Source organism: Leopardus geoffroyi, chromosome B3, assembly GCF_018350155.1.
Source record: "Leopardus geoffroyi isolate Oge1 chromosome B3, O.geoffroyi_Oge1_pat1.0, whole genome shotgun sequence".
NCBI lineage: Eukaryota > Metazoa > Chordata > Mammalia > Carnivora > Felidae > Leopardus > Leopardus geoffroyi.
Genome location: NC_059337.1, coordinates 99357140 through 99381284, shown reverse-complemented (window position 1 = coordinate 99381284; position 24145 = coordinate 99357140). Strand labels below are relative to the sequence as shown.

The 24145-nt window shown below is 40.8% G+C and overlaps 1 protein-coding gene across 1 annotated transcript in view; it reads right to left on the bottom strand.

Annotated features, from left to right (window-relative positions):
- Positions 1 to 24145, bottom strand: part of FRMD6 (FERM domain containing 6) — a 240516-nt gene that overhangs the window by 145561 nt on the left and 70810 nt on the right. The window contains exon 3 of the mRNA XM_045450953.1: positions 17668 to 17732. The gene's annotated coding sequence lies outside the window, so the exon portion shown is untranslated. The remainder of the gene's footprint in view (positions 1 to 17667; positions 17733 to 24145) is intronic.

The window sequence follows — 24145 nt, the reverse complement described above, 5'->3', positions numbered from 1 at the left end:
ATTAGAAGGGAACAAATGACAGCAGAGTAATATAGACAATGGCAGTGCCAGAGAACATGATACAAAAGAAAGATAATATGCGTGACAAATTGTCTGCCAGAATTCTAACCCAAATAGCCCTTGACTACTGGGGATCCACTGAGCTCATTTCCATCTTGCTGCAAGGCTAAGCCTTGCCTTTTTCTGTTGAATGCCCAGAGGAAGAATAAGAATACCACTGCAGTTAAGATTTGTCTGAAGGACCCTCAAGGTTACCTTCATGGACAGGCACAGTCATGAATCTGGTGCCATTTGCACAGAACCCCTTAGAGATTTGGGGGTGTCTCTGCCCCCTCATCTGTATTTCTAGAGAAGTCACCTCACTCTACATTTAAAATTCAGTGTTAGATGAAACCAGCTGTGAATTTTCATGTCTAGCTTATCTGTGTACCTCAGAGAACTATCAAAAAAAGCCTAAAACTGCTCCATGGCCTGTGATATTTTTATAAAGAATATGGAAAAGGGCAGACAGTAGCATCACCATATTGACTTGGAAACTTCTAGTAGTGAAGAGTCTCTTCAAACAGCTCATTTTGTAATAGCTCAGCGCCTCATGGCATTGAGTTCCTCTGGCCAACAGAGATAACTGAAATTCTTGGCTAGTGGCCCATTGGCACCTCCACCCTAAGGAGCCAACATTCTAGATGAAATCAAAACAGTGAGCTTACGGTTTGGCTGCTGCTTTGCTCTGATGGCTTCTAACGTTGTACATCACCTGTCATTGCCAGCAACAACTTGGTTGAGTTATTAAAGCCAAAAAAAAAAAAAAGCTAAAATAAAATCTTTAGGGTATTTTTAAACATTGAGTGTACTCATAACTGGGGGTGGTTTTATAGTCATTTCCTTAATGATATAGGAATACATACACCGGATGCCTGGGTGGCTCTGTTGGTTAAAGATCTGACTCCGGTTGAAGTCATGATCTTGGGATTCGTGAGTTCGAGTCCCTCATCAGGTGAGCTCGAGCCCATTTTGGGTGAACACGAGCCCCACTTAGGATGAGCCCCACTTCTCTCTCTCTCTCTCTCTCTCTCTCTGCCCCTCACTCACTTGCACTCCCCCCTCAAAAAAATAAAAAAAAGAAATACATAACATCTGTTACAGCTTGGAGGATGATGCAGTCATGGCAGCAACGATAACAACAATAATAATAAGAGTCAGAGTTTATCGAGCACTTACTATGTGCCAGGTGATATGCTTTGTAAAGGTTATAAACCTGTAATCCTTATAACAAGCAAGATAGGTGTTAATATTCCTATAAGTGAAGAGATCAAGACTCAGAGGTGTTATGTGATCCAAAGTCATATAGCTAGGAAATGTGAAACCTAGATTTGCCTTGAGGTCCTGCTGCCTCTCAGGTCTTTGCTTTTATTTATTTATTTATTTATTTATTTATTTATTTATGGGGGGGGGGGGGTAAAATCTGTTTTTATTTTTTATTTATTTTATTTATTATTATTTTTTAATATAACTTGTTGTTAAATTGGCTAACATACAGTGTGTAAAGTGTGCTCTTGGTTATAGGGGTAGATTCCCGTGGTTCATCGCTTACGTACAACACCCAGTGCTCATCCCAACAAGTGCCCTCCTCAACGCCCGTCACCCATTTTCCCCTGCCCCTGCCCCCATCAACCTTCAGTTTGTTAAGAGTCTCTTATGGTTTGCCTCCCTCCCTCTTTGCTTTTAATCCCTCTCAGACCGGCGTCAGAAGCAGACAGTTTACTTTTGAAACTTTAACTAGGTGAACTCCAGGATAGGGTGGTCTACTGAATTTGAGAGTTCTTGGGTGAAAGCTGGATGGCCTGATCACAATTTTATGTCATAAGTTTGCATGAAAATAGAGAAAGGGATCATTTTCCCCTGAAAACAAACTTGGGTTGTGTGTGTATATGTGTGACGGTGAAAGGTGGCTTACTGGGCAGGGACTCAGATGTGATGGGGAGCAGGGGAGCAGGAGGCCCTTTGCTGGAGAAGCCAAGGGGACTTCCTGTGGTGAACAAAACCCTCTAAGGTTACAACAGCAGCCCCAGGGAGTGGAGTGCCTGGTGGGAAGGAAGAGCTTCATCTCTCCAGGCCGTCACAGAGACAGAACACTCTGGAATCATAGTGGAGCAGAGTGGAATCACAGAAGAGCAACAATCACAGCTACCGCTTATTCTAAGTACTATTCTAAGCGCTTTACGTGGATCAATTCATTTGACAGTCACATTAGTGCTAGGAGGTTAAGTACTGATCACAGTGTCATTTTACAGATAAGGAAACTGAGTCACAAAGAACTTAAACAATCTGTCCAAGTCACACAAGTGTAGAGCTGCAGAGTAGGATCCAAACTTGGGCCATTTCCTGTCGGAACCTACACCCTTTACCACTATTCTGCTCAACCTTTGAGGGGAGTGAACACGCATGGGGCAGACTGGCGGCAGAAGAAACCACCAAACAGAAGGCCAGGATGCAGCAGACAATGCGTGTCAAAGCATTTCATCTCAGTCTTGGCAAGAACTTTCTCCCACTCTGATGATGGTTGTAACCGCTCAGCAGCAAAATTGCAGAGAGCCTTGGGATCTAATCACCATGTTATAGAAGGTGCCGTATGGACGAGGTATAAGTCACCTCTCTCTCACAGGTACTAAACCCAGACTGATGATCTCTCTGCCCAAGTGGCATCTTTGTCCACTTTCCCTATTTCTGTCAAAGCTAGGTCAACTTGGAGGCACCCTGACCCGTTCCCTTCCTTCATCAGTGACACCCATCTCCACCGAGCACAGGCCTCGTATGTTCACCTGGGTTTTGCACTAATGCCTCATGGGTCACCCTGCCTCTGTCTCTCCCTTCTAAGCTGAACCAAATGCTTCTCCTAGGGGAACCTTCCAGAGTTCCAGGCCTGAAACATTAGAAACAGCATTAAATGATGAATCGGGACAGCTCTGCCCTGTCCTAGCTCTGCCACTAGGTAAGTGACACTGACAATCATTTCAACCCTTTGGATCTTTGGATTCCATAATCACCAAGGAAGGAGTTGGAAGTGATGCTCTCCAAGGTACATTCCAGAGCTGTAATTACATCAGTCATGCATGAGCCAGGTCTTGGCTCTTACACTTGCCTATGGATTTCTGTTTGAACTTTTAGGCCTCGTGCTCAAAGCCCCATATAAAAATGTTCTCATTCCATTTTGTAGGCTAGTCATTCCTCCTATCATACTGTATTCATTTCCAAGTCCCAGTTTTTCTTCTCACCGTCCTTGCTTCCCAAGAAAGTCCAAGTCTTCCCTCTACATTGTACACCATCATGGACACTGTCCATGGAAGATCCGGTCTTGAGAAGCTGAGGGGGCTTCCTATGGTGAACAAAACCTGCTAAGGTTACAATAGCAACCACAGGGAGTGGAGTGCCTGGTGGGAAGGAAGAGCTCCACCTCTCCGGGCTGTCATAGAGAAGAAACACTCTGGAACCATAACGGGCAGCTTCTCTGAGTGTTTTTTCTCTGTCTGGTCTTGAGGAGCTGAGGGGGCTTCCTACGGTGAATGAAAGCTGCTGCAACATTTAATTCTACACTGAATAGAATATATGTACAATGGTAGACTGTGGCCAAAGAGCCTGGACTCGGGAGCCAGACTGCCTGGATTCATATCCTGGCTCTGCTATTTACCAGCAACTAGTTAATCACTCTGTGCTTCAGTTTTACCACCTATAAAATGGGATCATTAAAGGGGCTGCTTGGCAAGATTGTTGTGAGGATTGATACGTGTAAAACGCATAAAGAGTTTCTGGCACCTAGAAAATGCTATGTAAATATCATCTATTATTATTATCACAACTAAATTTCACATACTTTAAATAACTCTTAAGTTGTTTCACCCATGTCTATATTGCCTCCCCAAGCAAATAGCAAGGATCTTCACCATTTTCTATTTTTTTCATGTCTTAGCAAACGACTGGTTCTTAATAAATGCTTTGAGGGGTGCCTGGGTGGCTTAGTTGGTTAAACATCTGACTCTTGATTTCGGCTCAGGTTATGACCTCATGGTTCATGAGTTCCAGCCTGTGTCGGTCTCTGTGCTAACGGTGCGGGGCCTGCTTGGGATTCTCTCTCTCCCTCTCTCTCTGTCCCTGCTTTGCTCATGTGTGCTCATGCTCTCTCTTTGTCTCTCAAAATAAATAAATAAACTTAAAAAAATGCTTTGAATGAGGGTATGAATTAAGTAAATGAGTAAACAAATGACTGAGATACCGTCCAGCCTCAACAGGAGGGAGAAGCAGGTATAAAATCTATTTTATGTAATTCTGGAGGAAAGAGCCCAAATATATACAGGACTTCTTTCATGTACCACATCATAGTTTACTTGGTTGCTAAGGATGAATATCATACTGTAGCTGTTTTGCAGGAGGACACCAGAGCAGGGAAAATACAATGAGAACAAATATCAACCTAATATTGGTTCCCTATCTGCGGGTATTTTTAACTTTAGGAAGAGTTGGTTCCTAGGAAGAAGAACCACATTTATTCATTATGAGAACCAAAACATAGGGAAAAAAACAATGCACACGTAGGAATTAAAAAACTATAGCTGTTATTTTTATTTTTATATTTATTTTTATTTATTTATTTTTTTATTAAAAAATTTTTTTTAACGTTTATTTATTTTTGAGACAGAGGGAGACAGAGCATGAACGAGGGAGGGTCAGAGAGAGGGAGACACAGAATCCGAAACAGGCTCCAGGCTCTGAGCCGTCAGCACAGAGCCCGACGTGGGGCTCGAACTCACGGACCGTGAGATCATGACCTGAGCCCAAGTCGGCCGCTTAACCGACAGAGCCACCCAGGCGCCCCTGTAGCTGTTATTTTTAACAACATATTTCTTGAAGAAAAAAAAAAGTTTTCCTTTTACTACTAACTACCCAAATTTCAAATTGAGGAGTCTATTTCAGATCAATAAGGGCCCGTCTGTCACTAGGTCATTAGAAGAACATTAGCAGAGAGTTGACACAACAGTGTCCACACCAGCAGTGGATGGTTGACAGGGTAAAAAAGGGAGGATTTGGTGCCCTGGGTGGGCACATGTCTTCTTCCAAACAAACACCTGAAGGCAGGCAGTGGGGACCTACATGATACATCACAACTTAAACCATTTTGGTTTGGCCAACCAAGATGGGTATGATGTAAACAAACAATAAAGACCCTGCATCTGCAACCACTAGCTTCTCCTTAAGGTCTTGGTTTCTTTCTGAATCTTTATGGCCAAACTGTGAGAGTTGGAAATGAGAATTTGTAACGGATTTACTGACACTATATAATTCCATACATAAGAATATGAAAATCCTCTGAAAATGTATATGGGTGCCACTACGTTGAGAAGTTATTATAGGACAGGAGAGAAAGTAAAAAATATGTGTGGAATAAAATGGTAAAAATGCCCTTATTTCATCAACTCATCTTTTTACTTATTTTATTGTGAATTCTAAATGTGTCCAGATGAAATGTGTTTATTTGGCCTTGAAACTTCTCAATAATGTGCTGAAGGGGCATTTCATGAATGCTAGGCAATACAAATTTCCTATAAAGCAACCAAGCTTCCTTAAGAAGTGCTCTGGAAGGAGCCTGGCTGGCTCAGTTGGTTAAGTGTCCGACTTCAGCTCAGGTCATGATTTCACATTCCATGAGTTCCAGCCCCGCATTGGGCTCTGTGCTGACAGCTCAGTGTGGAGCCTGTTTCAGATTCTGTGTCTCCTTCTCTCTCTCTGCCCCTCTCCCACTTGCATTCTGTCTCTGTCTCTCTCAAAAATAAATAAACATGAAAAAAAATTTAAAAAAAGAAGTGCTCTGGAAGGAAAATTTCTCAGAGTTTTGTTACATTTCTCATCACCAAGTCAAACCAAATGCCATTGCCAGGTTGAACAGGAAGACGGTTGTAACAGCGAATTCCACATTCCATTGAAGGTGAGATGACATATATATATATTGTGTTTTTCAGACCAAGCATGATTCTTTTTTTTTAAATTTTTTTTTCAACGTTTATTTATTTTTTGGGACAGAGAGAGACAGAGTATGAACGGGGGAGGGGCAGAGAGAGAGGGAGACACAGAATCGGAAACAGGCTCCAGGCTCCGAGCCATCAGCCCAGAGCCTGACGCGGGGCTCGAACTCACGGACCACGAGATCGTGACCTGGCTGAAGTCGGACGTTTAACCAACTGCGCCACCCAGGCGCCCCAGACCAAGCATGATTCTTAAGGTACTTCCTGTTTATAAATTGATCTCACAGGTGATCTAGACCAAGGTGTACTTAGCAGTGGTATGAGGCGGTGGGAAGGCTTGGGGCATCTTAATGCCTTTGGAAGACATGTGAGGTCTAGAGCCATAGAATGGGCTGGTTACAATTCCTGAGGTGAAAATATAGCAAAACTTCAAAGTAATAAGTGTACTCATCACAGAGAAGATAAAGTCAACTAATGGCTGTAACTCATCAAGTGGGATGGTCAGTGGGCCAATATCTAAGCTGTCTTGGTGGACAAGGTTCTTGATTTCATCCTGGTCTCTCATGATTGATGACCTATCTCAAAAACAAAGAAAAACAATTCTCCTTTCTGCCCTATCCCCCAAAACCCCAAACATTAACTCTGATACCTCTTTCTTGAGAACATTAGAGAATATGACAAACCGTCAGAGAACAACAAAGACTTCCACTTTGATCAGCAGAATAACATTCATAAATACTTACTGAGCCCTATGTTGGGTGCTTGAACTAGACAAGTAAATAAGACACAGTTCCTGCTCGAAAGGAGCTCATAGTCTACTAAGATAAGGCTTTGTGTCTCAAATGGAACATGCATGGCCAGCTGAGACTTCATATCCATAGTAGAGGATATTTTTTAAAGTCTTTCACCTGTGATGGTTCTCATAAGATAATCTGTTACTTTATGTCTTTGGGGATGAAATTATTTTCATACTACATATAGTTGTTTGGCTTAAGCCTCACACATTTAATGAAAAAAAAATCATTTCCAGGCTAGAATGATATATACGTTTCTTTTGCTCAGCACAAGCACTGGGTAGACTCTTTGAATCTTAACAACACAGTAAAATGTGATGTCAAGAATTTGGCAAGTATCTAGAGAAAATCAACTGAACTTTAACTTTCCATTTTTATTGCCCCCTCACAAAATGGACCAGAAGAGATACAGACATATAAACTTACTGATTTACAGCTTTCAAAATACATTGTGTTTTTCTACAATGTATTAGTTTTAAGTGTTTTACATCGTTCCTTAACCCATACAGAAATGCACTGTACGTGTTTCCAGAACATGAGAATTCCTCTAGATAGGGGGAAGAAAAGAGAATGTTTATAAAACTTCCTAGAGAAGACTCATTTTATTTAATCCCCTCTAGACTGTGAGCAACCTGGGGCTGAGGAACACCTTCCTCATCTCTGTCACTTTGTATCTTCTTCAAGGCCTGGGTTATGGTAGGTGCTCCCAAAACGTCTGTTGAATGAATGGATTGAAGAATATCTACATCTTGAAGAAGGAGGTAATAAGTAAAGAAAGATGGGGAGAGGCTGAGGAAGAGGGAAAAAGCATTTACACAATTTAGGAAGTATGGGAAGATGTGTGTGCAAGGAACAGTGGCAAGTGACGCTGATAAAGTCGAGTGGGAAGGGGTGGTGACAGAGGAGATTGCAGAGTCTCTCTGCAGCCACACTGGGAAAGACATCTTCTTTCTATTCTATTATGATCGGCAGGTTATCATTGTTTCATGTTTTCCTTTATTTAGTTTTTGAAGGCCACACTAGCTCAAGCCCCATTAATACATTGTCATTTGGTCCCTATATTAATTTATGGGTATAAAGAAGCATGCCTTCTGGAGCCACCGTGTAAGGCTGAGCAGTCTGTGCACTGCACAATTCCTGGGAACTTGCAGTTCAATGTGTGGCAGCCCAGTGCTCCCTTAATCTCCCTGTATGTATAATGGGATACATTTACAAATTCATAAACATCCTGAGAAATACAACATGTTTGGAAGATAGTTTTAACGAACCTCTTTACCTGTTCCTTAAAGCAAACGATTCTTCTATTTTCCCCAGTTGTGAGAGTTATATTGTAAAAACAGATGTTTGTTTTTGTATGTGTGTTGCTTCCACATTCTAACTCTCAGTGATTAAGGGCTACCTACTTAGAACTCTTCCATACTGGATGGAGTTCTGTTGTTGGAATGCATGGGTTCTAATCCTGGCTCCATCACTTAGTGTGTAATCTTGTGCAAGCTACTTAGTTTCTCTGTGCCTCAGTTTCCTTAGTTACAAAACAGGAGTAATAAGAGCTCCCACCATATAGGGCCGATGTAAGAAAGAATTGAAATAATCTATGTTAAGTGCTTAGCACAGTGATTGGAACATAGGGAGTTCTCATAGGTGTTAGCAATTATTATTATTGCCAGTACTGGACTACCAGGTTTGGCCTGCTAGGCAGAGCTCCTCCTGAGCCCCTAGAGCTGGGACTGCCCAGCTAGGGCCTTCCCCTTTCCAATGAGCAGGCAGGTATCATATGTTCTTCCCAGGCTACTCATTCCATGAGAGTTAGCCAGACCATCCCCAGCTGCAGGTTGATATACCACACACACACACACACACACACACACACACACACACACACACACACTATAAGCACACATACTTCCTCTCTATTCTAAGAACTGCCAACAACAATGCTATAGAATCGAGATGTTGCTGCCATCCCCGTATCTTTTTTTCCAGGTGAGCCCATTCAAACATAATTGTTAGATCTGAGAGGAAACCCAAGAGACACAAAACGTTTCATGGCTAACAGCAACAGAATGATAGGTTTTGGCAAAGGATGACCACCAGAAAGGAGAGAGAAAACAGATTTTGTTGTTTTTGGTGGTGGTGAGCGTGTGCATGTGTCAGATGGTAAATAGAGTGGGGGATATGTAAGACCTGGAAAGTGACATGGAAATCGATGATCAAGTTGGTGTTGGGGGGAATCTAGGGTCAGACAGACAATTAGAGAGGGGAAAGTTCACTGGCAAGGTGAAGGTGAACCATAAGGACCAGGGGATCAGAACACTTACTTTCTCATTTAATCATTTACTTGTTCATTTGGAAAATTGTTACAGAGTAGTGACTACATGCTGAGATGTGTCAGATGCAGGCAATCAGTAGAGAACAAGTGTTCCTACCTTCATGGAGCTAATAGTCTAATCTAGACAAAAAGCACATTCTCAGTGAGAGGTTGTATCCTAGAAGTAAGAGCAAAGCATTATGGAGGTTAGGGGTAGTGTGTGGCCTGTTGCAGTGCTTTGGAGAAAAGCACTGTTGTTCCTGGTGCTTTCCGGGAACAATAGTATGGCCGAGGTGCATCATGGGAGTGGAGCAAGATGAGGGCGAAAAAGTAAACAGGAGAAATACTAGAAAGAACTTCTTAGAATCAAAGGTTAAAGAGTTTGTTCTTGATTTTAGGGCACTCTGCTGTGTAAGACTTAAATATTACTCAGATCTCAAGGACTGGAATCTAGGGAGGGAAACCGAGTGGCCATTTTCTTAAAAATGATATAATATATGAATAAAAGCTCAGCTGAGAATATTTTTTGGATAGGCCTTCCTCCCTTATGTTGTCATGAGAGCTGAAGGACCATCCCTGCCTAGAGCGGAGCATTCTCCAAAGACGAGTGAACATCTTCCGCCCTTCCCAGCACCTCTCCCACTTTATAGCGAGCCTTGTGGCAGCCCTTATGTTTGCTGTGGGTGAGTTTCATAAAGCCATAAAGAAAAAAAGGAAGCTTATCACTTATTACCTTCATGTAGCCATGTTCTAATTCCTTAGCCTGGCCTTCAAGAACATCCAACCTCTTCTTTTAATTTTTTTTAATGTTTTAATTTTTTTTGGAGGAGAGAGAGACAGAGCATGAGTGGGGGAAGAGCAGAGAGAGGGGGAGACACAGAATTCGAAGCAGGCTCCAGGTTCTGAGCTGTCAGCACAGAGCCTGCTGCAGGGCTCGAACTCACGAACTGTGAGATCATGACCTGAGCCGAAGTCGGACGCTTAACCGACTGAGCCACCCAGGCATCCCTCATCCAACCCCTTCTACCTGTGCTCTTACAACTCCCCTGCACGAATCCTCTTTTCCAGTCAAATGAGTCTCAAACACTCCATGTACTTCCCTGCTTTGGTGCCTCTGACCCTGTCCTTTTAAGGGCTTAGCCCTTCTCACACTCAGTTTCCTCATCTGTAAATTGGTGATAATAATACCTTTATTCAGCATGTTACATGGATCATGTGTCTCAAAGTACCTATCACAGTGCCTGGTATGAAAACACTGTTTGACACACGTGAGAAGCTGCCAATTTCAGGTTCTAGATCCTTGTCCGTATGTCACAAACTTCAATACTGAAATGTTTTCAGGCTTGGGTAGGAGATGGGCACTGGGAACTGGAGTAGACTGGAAAGGGCAGGCCCGTCAATAAGCATGCGAGGAAACAAACACAAAAACTAAAAACACAAAAAATGAAAACAAAAACAACAAAAAACCATGTCTGGAACCTCATTTGGCTCAAGCCTACCATTTATTTTGCAAACCCTTTGACTTTTGCCTCCTTACTTTAGGTTATAAATATCCTTCCTTTTGTACTTCTCTTTCATCCACCCTACGTGCCACTTATTTTTCACTTCATATTCTTTGTAGCATTACTGATATTTCAGTGTACATTTTGTGACTTTCAGAACCACAATGAGAATGAAGTCAAGCTACATATGTAAGGTGTCGAGTGCCTGGCACATACGTTTTAGCTTTATTGTTTTGAATAATAATAATCATGACCATAGAAATCTCTTAAATTCAGAGACCAGGTCTCTAAGACTTCCAAGAATCTCTTTCCTGCTTGTTGACTTGGTGAAGAATAATAATAACAATAATAATGACTACTAATTAAATGGTTGTCCACATGACAGGACCTGTTCTGAGTACTGTGCATGCCTGAACTGATTTCTGCTCATGATAACCCTTGAGGTAGGCTCTGTTAGTATCATATAATATCATATGGTAGAAATAAGAAAACGGACGCATCAAAAGATAAGTAACTAGCCAAGTTTTGCAGGTGGGAAGTGACAGAGTCGGGATTTGAACCGGTTGGGCTGGCCCCACAGCCCACGTACTAAACTACTGGACTGTATTCACTCTCTGACCAAGTTCTATTCATCCTTAAAGGCCCAGCTCACACGCTACCTCCTCTCCAGCTTCCCATACAGAGTTGGCTGAGTTACTCCAACTTCTGTACTCCCCCTGCGCTTTGAATATACCTCCCCTGTAGCAATGTTCACAGTGAATATTATTTATGTGTGTGTTTATCCGTATGTGAGTTTCTTAAGGAAGAATCTGTAAATTACTCATTGTTATACACTTTGCAGAGGGCTTGGCACATAATTGATAAGTAAAAATATGTGTTGAAATTTAATGGAGCTAGTAGGACATCAGTAAAATTTGATGTCCATGATGGTGGTAGCTATGAGATCAAACATGGGTGAATGGAAATTTCAAGTGAAAAGAAACAGTGCTAAGTTATTGGCTGTTTTGCTATGGTTTTTACAATATTGCTGCTGCTGTTGTTGTCCTTTTCTGGGTTGGAGTAGCTAAAATGACTCCTATCTAAGATGTCTCATTAACCGGAGGCCTCCTAGTCCCTTTTAGTTACATGTCTTTCCACCCCAACCCTTCTGAGGAATTATCAGTTCATGGCAGGTGTGACTGCCCTGTGAAAGCCACAGAAGAAATAAGCAATACTGAAATGTATGCCACTTAGCAACTATTAATATTTCACCAGAGGTTACATAAACAAGCTAAAAGAATGACTGAAGGTACCCCACCTCAATGTGAGCCAAGGACCCATATTTTATCATAACAATGCCTTCCGTAGTACTTTAAAATTTATAATCCTTTCCCTTCCATTACTTCATCTGATTCTTACCATAGCTCATTGGAATAGGCAGGAGAAGCTCAAGGAAAGAAAGACACTTGCCTCATGTTCATGGCCAGTGCAAGATGGAACCAGGACAAGGACCTGTTTTCCATACACAACAAGTCAAACGAGATGGTCAAAGTAACTAATTCGATATTGGGACACTCCTGTCCCCAGCGTGCATAGATCTGTACTGTTACGGGCTCTGAAGACAGGGAAGATTTTGCAGATGGTGGAAAATGGAAACACTGAGAACTGGGCCAAGAGATAATATGCTGGGGTTCAAAGAAAAGATGGAGTTTGTTAGTTTAGGGGTGGAAGGATGTATTGGGTGACGTTTACTTATGGAGTGCAGAAACAAGGTCTGTCACAGGAGATAATATGTTGAATTTTATAGGATAAAGATTTTAAAAAGCAGTTGGTTCAAAAGAAGAGATGAGATAGGCATGTGTAAAGCTAGAAGACAGAGGAATTTTCAGTCGGTGTGAATGGACTTGGCAAACTACATTATGTTTAATGTTCCTATGTGTGCTTTTAAAGAATTCTTCCTCCCTATGTCACTGTCCCTCCTACTAAAAGATGTATCAGATTCTTTGTACCTGCTCTCATCTCATTCCCCTGTTCCCACCTATACTGGGCTTACTGTCAGTCCCACAGGAATGTGGAGACATTCAGAAGCAGGAAATGATCAGAAGGGCTCCTTTGATGCTGGCACATACACTTGCCTTGTGCTTCCTCATGCTTTGTCCCTGTGGTTCCTGCAGACTCCATGCACCCTGGTGTCAGAGACTCTTCCTACAAATCGTCTTCCTGTGTCTTGGGTGTCAAGCCTGCCCTGATCTTTGAATTATTTTGACTCCCCTTTATCTCTCATATGCTGGCTGCTCCTCTCCCCACCGCTGACCACAGGGCTCAAGCTGGATTTGTTCTGGCTCATGGTCACACTTGATGGCCGGCGACTGCCTGGTGCTGACAGGCACCTGGTGCTCCAGTGCATATCTATTTTCTTAAAAAATGTGTGACCATAGCCGAAACTGGCTGAAATAGGGTGACATTTGCCTCATTTGGGAATATCTACTGATAGGTTCACGTTCGCAAGGATACAGCTCATGTCCATGAGCTCTTGCTGGTTGAGACAGAGAGAGAAAGAGAAAGAGAGAAGAGAAGAGAAGAGAAGAGAAGGGAAGGGAAGGGAAGGGAAGGGAAGGGAAGGGAAGGGAAGGGAAGGGAAGGGAAGAGAAGAGAAGAGGTTGAGTTCCAGACATCTGCAAATGAAAAATAAGGCAGAGACATAGCAAATTCCAAAGTGCAGCTGAAGGCACTGCAGTTTGGGCAGCTGAATCCCATTAAAAAATCATGTGAAAGCTCTATGCCTGCCATTGTGATGAAGAGGGAAAGCAAATGTCTGAGGGTTTCACAAAGAAAACAATTTGTGACTAGAAGACTTAAAGTTCTGTAAAATCTCATGAAAATGGAAACAGTTTGATGGGTACCCAGGAAGTCCATGAAGTATAGCTAGTACACGGAGGTCACAGAAAGGTAATTCCACTCCCCTCAGCCAGGGAGCATCTATGGGAGAAGTCAAAGCCAGGTGGGCCCCTTCAGCTGACGTAAGACCAAAGACCTGACACACAAGGAGCGCAGACAAAGCTGTCTTTATAATCATAGCCTGTCTTTTACACAATCATTTCATGTCAGTAGAAAATCGACCTGAATTCTTTTCCTCCAAATTTTTATTTTAGATCATCTCTGGATCTTAAAATTAAAATTTAAGCCATATTTTAAAATTACATTAAGTAATAAATCTTAAGATGAAAATTTAAGCCATTCTCAGCTATAAACTAGAATTAATGAAAGTGTTCCTGGCAGCCATTTTGAGTAACTGGTGGGCATCATCTCTCTAGACACAGAAGAGTTATTTTTATAGGCTTCACAGTGTGTTGGAAAAAATCCACATTGGTCTTATATAAAAGCAATGGGTTTATATTTTATTTTAGGATTACAAAATCCATATAGATCTTAAAAAATACACACTTTTTTCCTAGGGTAGTTTTAAAGGTTTGGTGAATATTTATATTCTGCTTTTGCACATATACTGCCCTATATGCTTGGAATTCTTTGGGCCAATAAACTCCAGGGCACGTCCAGAAAAGGGAACTAGAAAGGCCGAGTGTAAGGGAGAATTATCACACCTTTCAGCCCAAAAAGATGAAGGCTGGAGGCAGAGAGGACTGATACTTACTAAACCATAAAGAATAGGGTAGGGAGAGAACACCAAGGACTGTCCTCAAAATGAATCAAAGGTAGGTTTTGCATATATAAAAGAAAGCATGAAGCCACACAGTGGCTATTCATTCTATGGAAACCATTATCTAAAGAGATGTTTCAAGTAGAAAATAAAAAATAGGCTGGAGGATGATGAATTTAACAAGAGCTAAGCTAATGATTACGGGATTCTGGGAATGCCTCCTAGAAAGCAAACTTAGCTCCACACCACTCCCCCCACCTCCCACCCCCCATCCCCGCAAAGTATTCCTAGTTGTTAATTTACAGTAAAGCTACTTCATGAGAAAGACAACCAGGCCTGTGGTCTGAACTATAAGTGGAGATTCTTCTGTTCTTTTTGAGAATGACAGCTTTGGCATGTGGTCATCTGCCCTCAACCCTTGCCTCTTGTAAGGTAAATCGGTCCACACTCCTGAATTTAATAACTTGGGTATAAAAAAGAGAAGACACGGGGACTTTCTTCATTACCATGATCTGAATACAAAAGACCAGCATGAGACTGGTTCAGCAGTAGCATAATGGGAAGTCAGTGTGCCCCCAGAATTTCATTAATACACTTTATGTCTAATGTACAATTCCATTCCATGGCTCACCTGAGATCTGGCTCTTCACAATATTTACTTTCTTGTAAAGTACTTAAGAAGAATAGCAGATTGATGTAGGAGGAGAGAATACCTATTTCACTTCCAGAAATCTCCTTTTCATCATCCCTCCCACCTTCCTTCTCCCTTGTCTCATACAGGCAGAAAGGATGATAAAAGGCACAGCAGGGTATTGGCATGAAATAATCCCCAGGGCAGGAGAGGGCGGGGAGGTGGTCCCTTCAGAATCCTAACACCCTGGGTCACCTCATTGGCCTACTTTCCTTCTAGTGAGTGACTAGTTATGAGCCCCAGCAAGGGCATGTGAAGCCCCAATTGAGAACACAGTAGGATTTAAGTAACCCATAAACCTGTTGTATACTCACTCCCTAGTCCGTCTTGGGCAGAAGCCTATCCATAGAACTAATCTTTCTCAGAAATAAAAGAGAGAAACCTCACTTATAATTCCCAACTGCATCATTAATAAAAATAAGAGCCGATGTCTAGGTAGATCTCCTTCCATTAGATTATTTTATTATGGAGGAGTGCTGGTTATGGAAAAATCATATAAAATAACTTAAGAATCATGAGAAAAACGAGTCCTCTATCTTCCCCAAAAAATGTACTATTAAATTTCAAATAGATCTGTAAGCCTTTGACTCTTCAACTGTGTATTAAAATGGAACAAAAGGACTCCTTTGAGGAGACAGAATTAAGCTTAGTTGATGGAAAGTAAAAACTCTTTGAAATTAAAGAGTTCCCTTAAAGGCCTTGGGGTTCTGAATTAAACTACATTCTCTTCTCAACCACCTTAGACATTTGTTTTTAATAAGTCTTTACAAAGTAAACAATTTAAAAAAGGACCTCAACTGTGTTTCTGACCAGCAAAATAAGTACAGATTCCAGATGTTTCTCATTTTTCTATGTCACTAATTCAAAGTCTGAAATCTCTTGTTTATTGGACATTTATTTAATCCTAATGTTTTATATACCTCTGTTCCAAGAATCTCCTTTCCTATCTCTGCATCCCTTCTCTCGCCAAAGTCATCTATTTGTTAGATTTATTAGTCATAAATCTATTTATATCAGTATCTATATGAGATATTAGGGAAATTTCCTTCTCCCGAAATCTTTAAAAATTGGATACATGTTGGGTTTTGTAAGTTGAATAGAGGTTAGAGAGGTAAATCACCTTTCAGAGTTCCCTTTATGCCTTCTGACTTCTGATGCCTGCACTTGGGTCATCCCGTTGGCCTTTTGGATTTTGCTCTAAAGGGCTGATAGGTATTAGAGGAACTAATTGCAGACGCTACTCTGTGCTCTCCTAGCCCTACAGGTCGGCCATGGATGATGGATTTCTACACTCTATCATGTATTTGATTCTACCTGGCCCCATGCTGGAGTTCCAGCAATGGCCAAGGAATTAAGAGAGCAGAGAGCTGACAACAGTAAATCTCCATGGAAAATATAATGTAGTAGTGGTTGGAATCATGCAAGGGAGATACACTTGATCTCTCCCCTTTGTGCTTGTTTTTAATGGTATGAAGTCTAAGGCGACATTTTTGAATGTATAATTCTATTAATAATTTTTTAATCATAGCTAATATTTATTTAGCCAGGCACTGTGCTAAGTGCATCTAGATTATTTTCATTATTTCTTACAACAATACTAACAAGTAGATTCTTTCATTGTCTCCAGTTTACAAACGAGGAAACAGTCTTAGAGACTCCAATACCTACTTGCCCATGAAATATGCATGCTACAGAGAAGAAATCATGTAATCTCTGCAAGGGAGGGATATCTTGAACAAAGGCATTTTGGGGGCAGCATTTAGCAATCACTTCAGAATGACAGCATAATTCATAGATTAGTAGACATTCATAGGTATGCACAGGATTACACCAAATTACATTAAGGCTGGTGGTGAAATGGCTGCTGGGAAGCTATCAAGACTGGCTTCCAGAATTAGAGATAACAAATACTGTTCAGACCTCAAACATATCCTAAACACTACAAGAGAACATGAGCTCCTTTTGGACCACACAATCCTTGCAGATGACTTCAGAGGTGAAACTTCAACACTTGCAGCCCAGATAAAAATATTAACTTGTAAAAAGAATGTCCTACAGATATTAGGCATCAAAGGCAACCGTCTTAGAAAGTGGGCACCCTTTTCTAGATGTGTCTTATGTGACTACAGAGGTTTTCCTTCTAAAGCCTAAAAAAGGGATTTAAAAAAAGTTAATTAGTCGACAACTTCTACGGCATAGCTAATTTTGATGGAGTCCCATATTAGATAGCAATTAAGTTGTCATAAAGACAGTAATTACAGGTTTTAATGTAGTATGATTTTGTGAAGCAAACTTGAGCTTGCTAAATGAGCAATGGATGAACTTGCAGGAAGGAGGAAAATACAATGGAGAAAAGAAAGGAAGAAGAGACATCAAATCCATCAAATTCCATCAATCCAGAGGAGATATTTTCTGTTCCTTTGGTCCATAAAGCCCATCTAAAGCAGAGATTCTCAGACTTGTGTGTGCATCAGAAACACCTGGCAAGTTTGTTAAAGCACAAGGAAGGGCACAAGAGTTTGCATTGCTAACAAGTTTCAAGGTGGCACTGATGCTGTTGGTGTGGGGACCAAACTGTCAGATCCACTAAAATAACTAGAGATCCTGCTGGACTTTTCCTAGTTCATATTCTAGACATTTGTCCAGAGCTGACACATCTTTGGATTTTCTAAACTTGGGTTCTTTCACAACAAGCTTTTCAGGTTCACATTTAGTACTCCTTACCTGATGAAATTTGGTAGTTTCCAACCAGAAGAAGCCTCATGAGAAATAAAAAATGGATGTAAAGGCTGTTGAGAGAAATATAAGAGGCAATTAAGAAAGGAAATCCAAATTACTCTGTCATTGTAATTAATAGTAACTTTTAGATAAACACCATTATCCCAAAGATATATTCATTGTATTTTCCGCATTTGCCTTTTATTAGCAACTTAAACAAATTTACAGATGAAGATGTAATTGGATCAACACAGTGACAAGTAAAAAAAGACGTTTCATTATTTATAAAATCCTATTGAATAGAAGGTGATAATTATATCAGAGATACAACTAAATTTTCTAAACAATGTTAACGTTTATTTTGACCCAAGTATTGTTTGCCTAAGTCGAGGCATTATTTTTAGTAACCAAAGCATTCTTTTTTTTTTTTTTTTTGGCATTCCAAAATCTACTTCCTAATGTAATGAGTCCTGTTTACTTGGTAATGTTTTTCTTTTTTTTTAACTACTAAATAATATGCAGAAAATGATGAGAACTGTGAAGTATTTGAAAGGCACATAGGTCGTTTTGTGAAAATAAGGAGTATGGAGAGAGAAAACATTTTCAGTAAAAGTGCTCTGTGAGTATTTTTTCAGTATTTCCCAGTAAGGAAGAAAATACAATGCTTTCCTTTGGTCAGACAGTCAATTCACATCAGAACTGGTCTGTTCACTTTAGCCTTTGGATTCCCCATCACATCAAGCTCAGCAGACTTAGGAATCCACAGGGGTATTGTTTCCACACTTCTCAACGTGCAAGTGGTACTGGCCAATTCAAACCAAACACTAGGCCCCCTCCCAGACATGTTTGTGGTTGCCCTGACACACATGCCTAGCTGTTCTGACTCTGAAGCCTGCTTCTGTTAGTGTAGAGATAACTTTAATGTCCAGCATACTGCAAAACTTGCTTGTGATGAGAGCCATCGCTTGGCCACCCATCGGGACAAAGATAGCGGTTGGTCATTTCTGGAGTTTCAGTGCTTGCTCCATTTCTCCTCCCAATGCATTCATTTCTGGATTAAGGTTGACTGCAGCTCATGATTCTGCTGCTTCAAATCACTCTAAAATAGCCCAAGAAGTTCTGACTTGTGAATGTGAAACATGAGTTTGACCTTCTCTAAGTGAGCCTACCATTCTCTTACTGCCTAAACCAATGGTAGGTTTCCTGCAGACAAGAGTTGGCTCAGAAAACTTTTTGAAGTCAGGACTTACATAGGACCATATCATCTCCATTGGATAATATACATTCTACAATATTTTTATTCTAGAAAAGGCATGACGAACTCATAACTATTCTACTAACTGCTTTCTTCTTAAAAATTTATAGCAAGCCAGTGATTCTCAGCTCAGCAGGGCACAGTGCCCACAGACTTGGATTTGTTCGCTTGCCTAGGCTAGAAATTCAGGAATGTCAAGATACTCAACTCATTTCTAGTATAACTATGTATTTGTGTGTCAGCAAAGGCTATCCTCTTTTTCCTTTACTGAAAAAAAAAAAAACAACTGCAAGTGTTTATTGAACTTTGAGGCTGGCATAAAAGAACTATTAGATTATGGTTTTTGTCCTGGAATTATTTATAATGAAGTCTTAATGTAAGATCTGCACATGTGAAACAATTACAAATAAGGAGAAAGAGGACAGATTTTATTTAGCATGGACTGTGTAGTAAAGACCATACAGATATATGATGTCAGAGAGTTGGGGACAACTTTAGGAAGTTGATTTAAGTGATTTAAGTGATTTAAGTGATTTAAATTGATTTAGAAGTGATTAAAGTAGATTAAAGGATACATAAGATTTGTATAAAAAGGTAAGTGGTCTTTCTCTGTGTTTTATTCAGAAAACGAATGCGTACATTTATACTATTTAATCTCACTCACTAAATATCTTTATAGGGTGTCCAGAAACCTCACAATGGTCACCAGTGGGCCAAAGAGCTTTTTACTTGACCATCACTTGCCACGTTTTCAAAGAAATTTGAACTAGTTACCAACATTAACAAGTTGAAGGATTTTACATTAAAATGTATAGATTTAGATTTTCTCTTGACAATTGGACAGTCTATCAAAACCTGGGATATATTTCTGCCTGGTAACAATGAATTACAGCTGAGTAAAACCCACCCCCATTGGATGGGGCACTGACCTTCTGCTCTCCACTGCCCAAACAAATCCCCCTAGCTTCTCTCACCTAACATGCTGTGCTCATGTAGATCCCCTATCTGGCCTCTGTGGGCATTTGAGCTTATGACCCTGCTGTACGTTAATAGGGCCTCCCGCACAGGGAGCTGTGATATATGCTCCACTTCAGCTAATTCGGTCACAATCAGTGATCCTGCCCTCTCAGCCTCACTTTAGAATGTCCAAGCAACTTACACACAGAAGGACACTTTATAAAATTGTTCTCAACCCACAGAGGAAAATATCATGGACAACGTACACAAAGAGTTGAACTTTGGATTCTGTAAGTACGCTGGTGATCATGAATCAAAATGTATGTTCTCTAGTGGAGGTTACCAGGCTGTGTTCACATACGAAGGATGGATGCTCCGTTAGCTCCTTCAGGTCACTTACTATAGGAAGATCCATGCAAAGCGCATGCTATGCATGAAAATTTGGAGTGAGATAGCAGATAAGTTGAGGTTGATTATTCTCTTCCAGAAAATTTACCTATTTCACAAAGAATTTTATTTAAGCAGAGTTGTTCCTATGTTTTTGAAATATAGTCAGATCTACCTATAATGTAGCCCTGTGTGTCCCAAAGTAAGGCACATCTGTATGAATATTTACTGTGGGCAACCAATTCCTTCTGGTATGCTCTGAGGAAATGTACAGAGCACCCAATGGTCGGGCAATGCAAGCAGCATGTGTTAGATCTAGAATGAGTTCCATACTTGTATTGGAACAGTCATTCATTTATTCACCTGGTCATCCCAAATGTGTTTACTTCTTTAGCCCAGCCCCGTGGGCTTTCTCTTGGCTCTTCTATTAACTAGCTCTGTGAACTTGTCGAAATCCATTAACCTGTCTCGGTTTTGGTTCCTCAGATGAGAAAGGCATATTAAATGATCTCTGAGGTCCCTAAAGATAAAACATGCCAAGTTTTCAGAAGAAGGTGCCTAGGGTAAAGGGAGGCAATCTGTTCTGACTTAGGAATCAGGCTGCAATCCTTTGCACGTAGACATCGCTGCCTAGCCTGCCAGTGTGCAGGCCAGGTGTGGTCTCATACCCAGCTTGCGCCCACCAGTAAGCCCACACTGGTGTTTCATATCCAGCTTCCTTTCTGTTTGGCCCTATAGTCTAATGGTAGATTCCCTGGGATTTCTGATTCTGATATATACTTTATCACTGATGCTCATGTTCCCCTAGGAAGTCTTTTCCCTTTTTAGCTCAGTCTCATCTTGTTGACTTAGAGGATGAGATTTCATCCTCCTTCTTTGAGGCTACCTGGGAAGAGAAGAGGGGCCAACTTGTAATACCTCTTAAGATGGAAAAGTTATAGAAAACATTACATTAAATATTTGAATTGCCTACAGTTTTAAGAAAAAAGGAAAGGAAATTCTGTGCTTTTTCTTATTTTTTATTCTTTTCGAATCTCACCTTTTCTTAGCAAAGATAGAGATTCTCCTATAAAATAGGTGTTGGGGAAAGAGAGCACAAAAGGAAAGGGTCTCTTTAGGGACCAGGCATCTGGGGGGGCAGGAGTGGCTGATTCTAACTGTATCAGCCGATTATTTAGAGCAGAAGTCTGCCCCTGAAAGACCCTGGGGAGTTATTGTCACTGCTACCCTCTTGCCCAGTGGATATTTTCTTTTATACTTTTATTTTTTTTAAGCAATAGATACTTATTGCAGAATAATTATATCTTCAAAATATAAATAAATCCTCTAAGCTACCCCAAGAGTTATACAGTTAACATTTTGATGTCTATACTTCCAACAAATATAAACATGTATATTATGTAGAGTTTTTAAAAAATGGGATAATATACGGGCTCCTGGATGACTCAGTCAGTTAAGTGTCTGGTTCTTGATTTCAACTCAGGTCATGATATGGTGCATGAGATCGAGCCCCATGTCAGGCTCTGTGCTGACAGCGCAGAGCCTGCTTGGGATTCTTTCACTCCTTCGCTCTCTGCCCCTACCCTGCTCACACACTCTCTCTCTCCGTCTCAAAATAAATTTTTAAAAATGGGATAATATATTCATATACATATATATGTATGGACATACGTATACACATTACATACGTATATACCATATGCATACTATATACATATTTATATCATATACATTGACTATACACACATTATTTTGCAAACTTCTTACTTCACTTGATATGTTATAAAATTTTTTCTATTCCTGTAAATATGGAATTTCAAATAATTTGTAGTGAATGTATCATTCTCCATTGTGTTGGCGTATTACAATTTATGTAATCAGTCCTCTATAACTGAGCATTTAGACCTTTCTTCCCCCCATTACTAGTGTAATGCAGTTGGTGGAAAAAGTCTTTTTTTTCTTTTTTTTTTTTTAGAGAGAGGGAAAGAGCATGAGCAGGGGAGGGGGCAGAGGGAGAGGGAAAATGAGACAGAAAGAGAGAGAGACAGAGAGAGAGAGAGAGAGAGAGAGAGAATCTCAAGCAGGCTCCACAGTCAGTGCGAAGCCTGATGGGGCTCGATCCCATGACCCTGGGATCATAACCTGAGCTGAAATCAAGACTCTGACACAAGCAACTGAACCACCCAGGTGCCCCACAGAGAAGATTCTTTTAAAGCCTCTGGAAGAATTCCCAAGGCAGAAGAGGCAAAAATGGATTGCCCTCCTTGATAAAAAAGCAGCCATTCTGATGTTCTAGGGACAGGAGAAAAGAAGGGGTGCTGGGGAGAATCTGAGTTTCTGAGGCCCTGAGACCAGGCACGAATCTATATGTTAGAGAAAATAGGTTTCTAAGAAATTCCCAAAGACTTTTAAATCCAGGGCAATCTGTTATCTAATATTGACCATCTATTGTACCATGCTGTGATGAAACTTTCTCCTGTGACCAACTGCTTTTTCTGAGAGACTTTGGGAGGGAAATTAAAATAAGTAACAGGCTGTGTTACTCATTTGAGTTGGCAAAGGGCAGAAAGACACAAAGCTGTAGGATAAACTCTATAAGTGTAATTAAGAACCTCATGCCATTCAGGAAATAGGATAAGAGGTGCACAGAGGAAATGTTACTACTCTGAGAAGCCTTGGAGGTGGCGAACACTGAGCTCCTCCAGCAGGAAGAGGACTTGAGTCATTTTCTTGCAATACGAAAGTTAGAATGACTCCATGAACCCAGAGTGTTTGGATATGCCTAGGCAGCTAACACAACACTGAAATGAAAATCCTTACATGTTTATTGACTAAATTCCAATTTGTGAGTTTTGAATTTCCAGATTAGAAATAAAACTCATGGGCGCCTGGGTGGCTCAGTCAGGTGAGTGTCCAACTTTGACTCAGGTCATGATCTCGCAGTTTGTGACTTTGAGTCCTGCACCAAGGGTGCTGTGTCAGCGTGGAGACTGGTTCAGTTTCTCTGTGCTCCTCTCTCTCTTCCCCTCCCCTGCTTGTGCTTTTCCTCTCAAAAATAAATAAATATTAGCAAAAAGAAGTAAAACTCATCTACTTTTCTATATCTTTCTCCCTCCTATTCTTTCCCTCAGCCATTTTCTCTTTGTTTTTTTCCTTTCTTTTCTCTTCATTAAAATAAAATACCTTTTCATTAGGTGATCCATTCATACTGTACAAGATTCAAAAGTGAGAAAAGGATAAAGGAGTATAGGCTAAATCATGACTATGTAAGCCTACCTTGCTCTTCATTGGAGTCAATGAATGTTATCTGGTTGTATATTCTTCCAGATGTTCTAAGCATACACAGCATGTATGAATAACAGCCACTCCCTTTCTGTTTGCACAAATAGCTGTGTACTCCACAAAGAGTTTGTGGCTTGCTCTTCTCATTTAAAGGCCACTTTCTTTTTTTTAAGTTTATTTATTTTTGAGACCGCGAGAGACAGAGCATGAATGGGGGAGGGGCTGAGAGAGAGGGAGACACAGAATCCAAAGCAGGCTCCAGGCTCTGAGCCATCAGCCCAGAGCATGACGCGGGGCTGGAACTTACGGACCACGAGATCGTGACCTGAGCTGAAGTCGGACACTTAACCGACTGAGCCACCCAGGCACCCCTTGCCCTTCTCATTTAACATACGTCACCAACGGTTCCACATTCGTACACATAGAGCTGCTCAATGACTGTATTTGTAATCCAGTCCAAATGAACATAAATAATTTATTTTGCCTTTCCTTTTTCAGATGAGAATTAAGGTTGCTTGCTTTTTTTCCCCAACAAAAAATTCTTCAGTAGTCTTGGACATATGGTTTTTTCATTATGTATGAGAATATCTATCTGATAAAATC